The sequence below is a fragment of the Rhinopithecus bieti genome, unplaced genomic scaffold (genome assembly GCF_001698545.2).
Source record: "Rhinopithecus bieti isolate Rb0 unplaced genomic scaffold, ASM169854v2 scaffold_37463, whole genome shotgun sequence".
NCBI classification, from domain to species: domain Eukaryota; kingdom Metazoa; phylum Chordata; class Mammalia; order Primates; family Cercopithecidae; genus Rhinopithecus; species Rhinopithecus bieti.
The window spans coordinates 1,099,043-1,104,974 of record NW_016815818.1 but is presented as its reverse complement, the minus strand read 5'-3'; positions in this window follow the sequence as shown (position 1 = coordinate 1,104,974).

The following is a 5,932-nucleotide window of genomic DNA, read 5'->3' as shown; positions in this document are numbered from 1 at the left end:
CAGTCAGGGAAGGAGGAAGCAAAAGAGTGTGGGGTATGTGTGGTGGGGTAGAGCGAGCCTGAGCCTGAGCCTGAGCCTGGCAGGACAATTCAGTCAGAAGCAGTGAGGACTCCTGGTTTTTATCTGTACACTCTCAGAAAACCCAACCAAAATGACAATAAGTGAATTAGAAAGACATAAGTCTTCAAAGACCAAGATGATGGGAGAGGAGAAACAGCCAATGAGAAAGGCTGACAAACCTGATTTGGAATTCCCCAGGTGCCTCCAAAGGCCAAAAATCTGGGTGAGGCTTGAGATAGGGAGTCAGGTAACTGCCTTCTCCCCGTTGCCCACCCCCGTCCCCAGCAGATGACAGGACTCCCTGGAGAGACTGAACTAGAGGGACATCCACACACAGAGACATGTGGCAGCTGACAGTGGAGGTGAGGCATCATTCCGAAACCAGGGGATTAAGAAGATTTTATACTGAATTGTGACATCCCATAGTTACCTTTTCTAGCCAGGCTTCCCAGATGCCAGCAGGCAGACTTATGCTTACCTCCTCAGGCAGAAGAAAGCTCCTTTATTGGGAAACATACTAACTCAAGAGAAAACACTGACCAACACTGACATTTAAGGGCCCTCAGCTAGAGGGCCTGATCCCTGTCCAGTCACTCAACTGTAAGGCCCACTAGTCACCAAGACCAAGCCCTATACAAACAAGTGCACACACACACATACACACACACAATCCCAGTCTGCTCTTTAGGGCATCATTTTTAAATCCTAATGAACAGGTAGTGATCACTAAAAATTTGAGGGAAATCTCTAACATGAAAGACAGGAGTCAAAACGAAAGAACTTTGATGGAACAGACCATTCAGAAAGAAAAAACAACTTCAAAAATAGAATGAACAACTGCAATCTCCAGAGAATCAAGAGACAACACTGTATTCCCCCAAAAGGATGCTATGAAAAAGAACAAAGAACAAGAAAGAGCCTTTTAATATTAAAATAAAATATTAAATAGAAAAGTTGGAAAAGAGTTGAGGAGCTCTCCCAGAAAATAGAAAAAAAAAAAAAAAAAAGAAGAACATAAAAGGGATAAGATTTGAGAACCAGTCTAGGAGTTCTGAAATCCAACTTTAAGGGGTTCTAGAAAGGAAGAAGAGAGAATTGATAGAAAGAAATTATCAAAGAAGCAATATTAGGACACTTCTTAGAACTAAAGGCTACCATTCCCCAAACTGAGAGGGACTGTTCAGTGCCCAGCTCAACGAATGGAAAAGTGACACCAAGGAATGCCACTGTTGAACTTCAGAAGATCAGGAATTAAAACAAAACCTATTCATGAAAGCATTATTCATAATGGTGAAAAAGCGGAACAAACCAAATGTCTATCACCTAATTAATGGCGAAACAAAAGAATGAAGTACTGAGACAAGCTGTGACATAGACGAGCCTTGACACATTGTGCTAAGTGAAATAAGCCAGTAATAAAAGGGTGCATACTATATGATCCCAGTTATAAGAAATGACTAGAAGAAGCAAATCTATCAAGATGGGATGTGGACTGGTGGTTGCCTGGAGTTGGGGGTTACTGAGGGGAAATGAAGACTGACCGCTTCATGGATATGGGTATGAGGTTGGTTTCTTTTGGGGGGTAATAAAATGTTTTAAAATTGATTGTCGGGATGGTTGCACAATCTGTGAATATACTAGGAACCATTTGTACACTTTAAATGGGTGAATTAGGTGGTATACGAATTATATCTCAATAAAGCTGACACATTAAGAAGGGAGAGCAAAAGACAGGGGAAGAAAGGACGGAAGAAAAGGGAAGAAAAAGAGAAGAAAGTCCTAAAAACTCCAGAGAGGTAAAAGGTCGCATATTAAAGCATAAGAATCAGAATGGCATTGAACTTTTTAAAAACAGGCCTAGATACACAAATAATGAAAGAATAACGTTTTTAAAATTCTGAGGGAAAAGAACTTTTAACTACTATTTCTATACCTTAACAAATTATTAATCAGCTGTAAAGTTGAACAAAGACACTTCCAAAAATGCAAGAACTAAAAAATATTCACCCCAGTGGATCCTTTCTATGAAGACGTGTAGAAGATATGCTTCCAAAATAAGGGAGTAAACTAAGAAAAAAGAGTCCCAGGATCCAAGAAACAAGAGGCTCACTTAGGAGAGGAATGAAGGGAATTCTCAAAACGCTGATGCAGAGGAGTGCCACAGGCCTTGAGAAGACTAGTCTAGACTGGAACAAGAAGATCGATGATCCAGGTGGCATAGCCTCAGGCAAAACAAGATGGAACCGAACTGATGGTGAACTGAGAAATTATCTGATGTGCACGGCCAAAATGGAGACAAGTCACAGTTCTCCTAGCAAGTCTGGGGCACACAACGATAGGTACCTATAAAACTAAGCAAATGAACAAAGAATCAGTATTAACTAAAACAAAAAAAAGAAAAGAAAATATACAAGAAAGGAAATGTCATCACAGTATACCACATGACTTAGTCACAAGCAATATTTCCATAGTCATGATACTATGAATACTGAATACCAATTTGACCAAAAATTATAGAGTAACTAAATTAGGAGAATTGAGGGAGAAGTATATATATGGTATTTGTTATATGTGTATATATGTATACATTTTATGTGTATAGATGTATGTGTTATATGTGTATATATGTATACATTTTATGTGTATAGATGTATGTGTTATATGTGTATATATGTATACATTTTATGTGTATAGATGTATGTGTTATATGTGTATATATGTATACATTTTATGTGTATAGATGTATGTGTTATATGTGTATATATGTATACATTTTATGTGTATAGATGTATGTGTTATATGTGTATATATGTATACATTTTATGTGTATAGATGTATGTGTTATATGTGTATATATGTATACATTTTATGTGTATAGATGTATGTGTTATATGTGTATATATGTATACATTTTATGTGTATAGATGTATGTGTTATATGTGTATATATGTATACATTTTATGTGTATAGATGTATGTGTTATATGTGTATATATGTATACATTTTATGTGTATAGATGTATGTGTTATATGTGTATATATGTATACATTTTATGTGTATAGATGTATGTGTTATATGTGTATATATGTATACATTTTATGTGTATAGATGTATGTGTTATATGTGTATATATGTATACATTTTATGTGTATAGATGTATGTGTTATATGTGTATATATGTATGTATTATGTATATATGTATGTATTATATGTGTACATGTGCATGTATTATATGTGTATATGTGTATGTATTATATAGGTATATATGTATGTGTTATAAGTCTATATATGTATGTTATATGCATATATGTATGTATTATGTGTGTATATGTGTGTGCTATATGTGTATGTATGTATTATATGAGTATATATGTATGTATTACATGTGTATATATGTATGTATTACATGTGTCTATATGTATGTGGTATATGTGTATATATGTATGTGTTGTGTATGTTATATGTGTCTATATGTGTTATATACATATATATGTATGTGTAGAAATGCACTGCATGTTATATGCATATATGTATGTTTCTTATATGTGCATATATGTGTGTTGTATGCATTGTGCATGTATATATGTGTATGTGTTATATGCGTGTGTGTATATATATATGTGTGTGTGTATGTGTCATATTTGTTAGAAAGTTAAATTATCATCTTCCAGAGGAAGAAGGTAAAGATAATATCAAAGTTAGAAATCAAGAATTAGAAGCAGGATTTTTTTTAGAAAATATGTAATTAAATGCTGTAAAAAAAAGTAATTTTAAAAGGGTAATAAGGAGCCCTGGGTTTGAATAACGGCTGCTGGAGATGAAAATCAGGAGATGGAGTTGAGACATGCTCTGGAAGCTGGATTTGGGAGCTGATTATGTGGACAGCAAGGGAAAGGGAAGCATAAAACACACATAAACAAAGGAAATCACTCTGTGGTTTTCAGCCTGTGTTTGAATAATGACAGTGGTTGGGGAAAAAAGCAAAGCTTGAGAATGTTAGAGGCTTGCACGGAAGATCTAGATAAAGGTCACCTCAGCAGTGCCCGGTGGTGGGGGCGCCCCTCTGCCCGCCCCTCTGCTGGGCCTCTGAGGTTCTGAAGTACGGTATTCTGATTGCAGCTGTCTGGCAAACAGAAACCGAGAGGATCTTAAATGTATAGGATTCAGGTACCAAAGGAGGTCTTAGAAATCACTTACTTAAATTAAATCCTCCAACTTTCAGCTAACCAAATTGAATCCCAGATAAATTAAAATCCTAGGGAAGAAACAGTTTCAACCAAGGGGTGGTCAACAGTGTTAAGAGCCTTAGAGATGGTAAAGAACAGAAGACCAAGAAAAGGCCGTCGGATTGGGCAGTTGGGTGATCACTGAGAAAGCAACAGTGCTGGGCAAGGGTGGAAAGCCAGTTAATGCAGAAGTCAGGATACCATGGGGGCTGAAGCAGCCGCACCTCCCTGACGACACCTGCACATTGTAAGTGCTCCACAAAGACTAGCTGTTGTTGAAGTCTATTTTTCAGAGAAACATGATGATTAAATGAAGGGAAAAAAGGCTAGTAGCTTAATGAAGATAACTAAAGGTCTTAAAGGTGTTTGGGGAAAAAAGTGGAAATGGTGTCTAGACTGAAGTGAAGGCTCAGCAAAGCCAGATGACTAAGAAGCAGAGAAGTGCTGTAACTGACAGTGGGAGGCCAGCATGGCTGGGATGGACTTTAATGAAAGATGGACGTGCAGTGATTCATCTTGAAAAAGAGGGCAATTCTAGACTAAAGGGGAAGAAGAAGGGATGGGTGACTATCTGGAAGAATTTTGAATGGAAGAAAGGGATATTTTTAAAGCCTAGATCGGATGACGTCTTTTTAAGGAAAACAGGATACATAATTATCAACAGAAAGTGGGTTTCTGAAGGTGAGATTGCAAGCCTGAGGAAGATGAAAAATAGTGCATCTCAAGCAGGGGTGATTTTGCCCCCTGCCCCCCAGAGATGATTGGCAATGTGTGGAGACATGTCTGGTTGTCATGAAGGGACATGGCATCTGGTAAGCAGAGGCCAGGGATTCTGCTAAACACCCTACAATACAGAATACAGTAGCCTTCCCTTCCCATGAGTTTTACTTTCCATGGTTTCCACTACCCATGGTCAACTGTGGTCCAGAAATATTAAAAGAAAAATTCCAGGCGGCCGTTCCAAGATGGCGAAATAGGAACAGCTCCAGGCTACAGCTCCCAGCGTGAGCAACACAGAAGATCAGAAGATGGGTGATTTCTGCATTTCCAACTGAGGTACGGGATTCATCTCACTGGGGCTTGTCGGACAGTGGGTGCAGCCCACTGAGCAAGAGCCGAAGCAGGGTGAGGCATTGCCTCACCCAGGAAGCACAAGGGGTAAGGGAATTCCCTTTCCTAGCCTAGGGAAACTGTGACACACAGCGCCTGGAAAATCAGGTGACTCCCACCCTAATACTTCGCTTTTCCAAGGATCTTAGCAAATGGCACACCAGGAGATTATATCCCTTGCCTGGCTTGGAGGGTCCTGCACCCACGGGACCTCCCTCATTGCTAGCACAGCAGTCTGAGATCTAACTGCAAGGTGGCAGTGAGGTTGGGGGAGGGGTGCCCGCCATTGCTGAGGCTTAAGTAGGTAAACAAAGCAGTCTGGAAGCTTGAACTGGGTGGAGCCCACCACAGCTCAAGGAGGCCTGCCTGCCTCTGTAGACTCCACCTCTGGGGACAGGGCATAGCCAAACAAAAGGCAGCAGAAACCTCTGCAGATTTAAATGTCCCTGTCTGACAGCTTTGAAGAGAGTAGTTGTTCTCCCAGCACGGAGTTTGAGATCTGAGAACGGACAGACTGCCCCCTCCAGTGGGTCCCT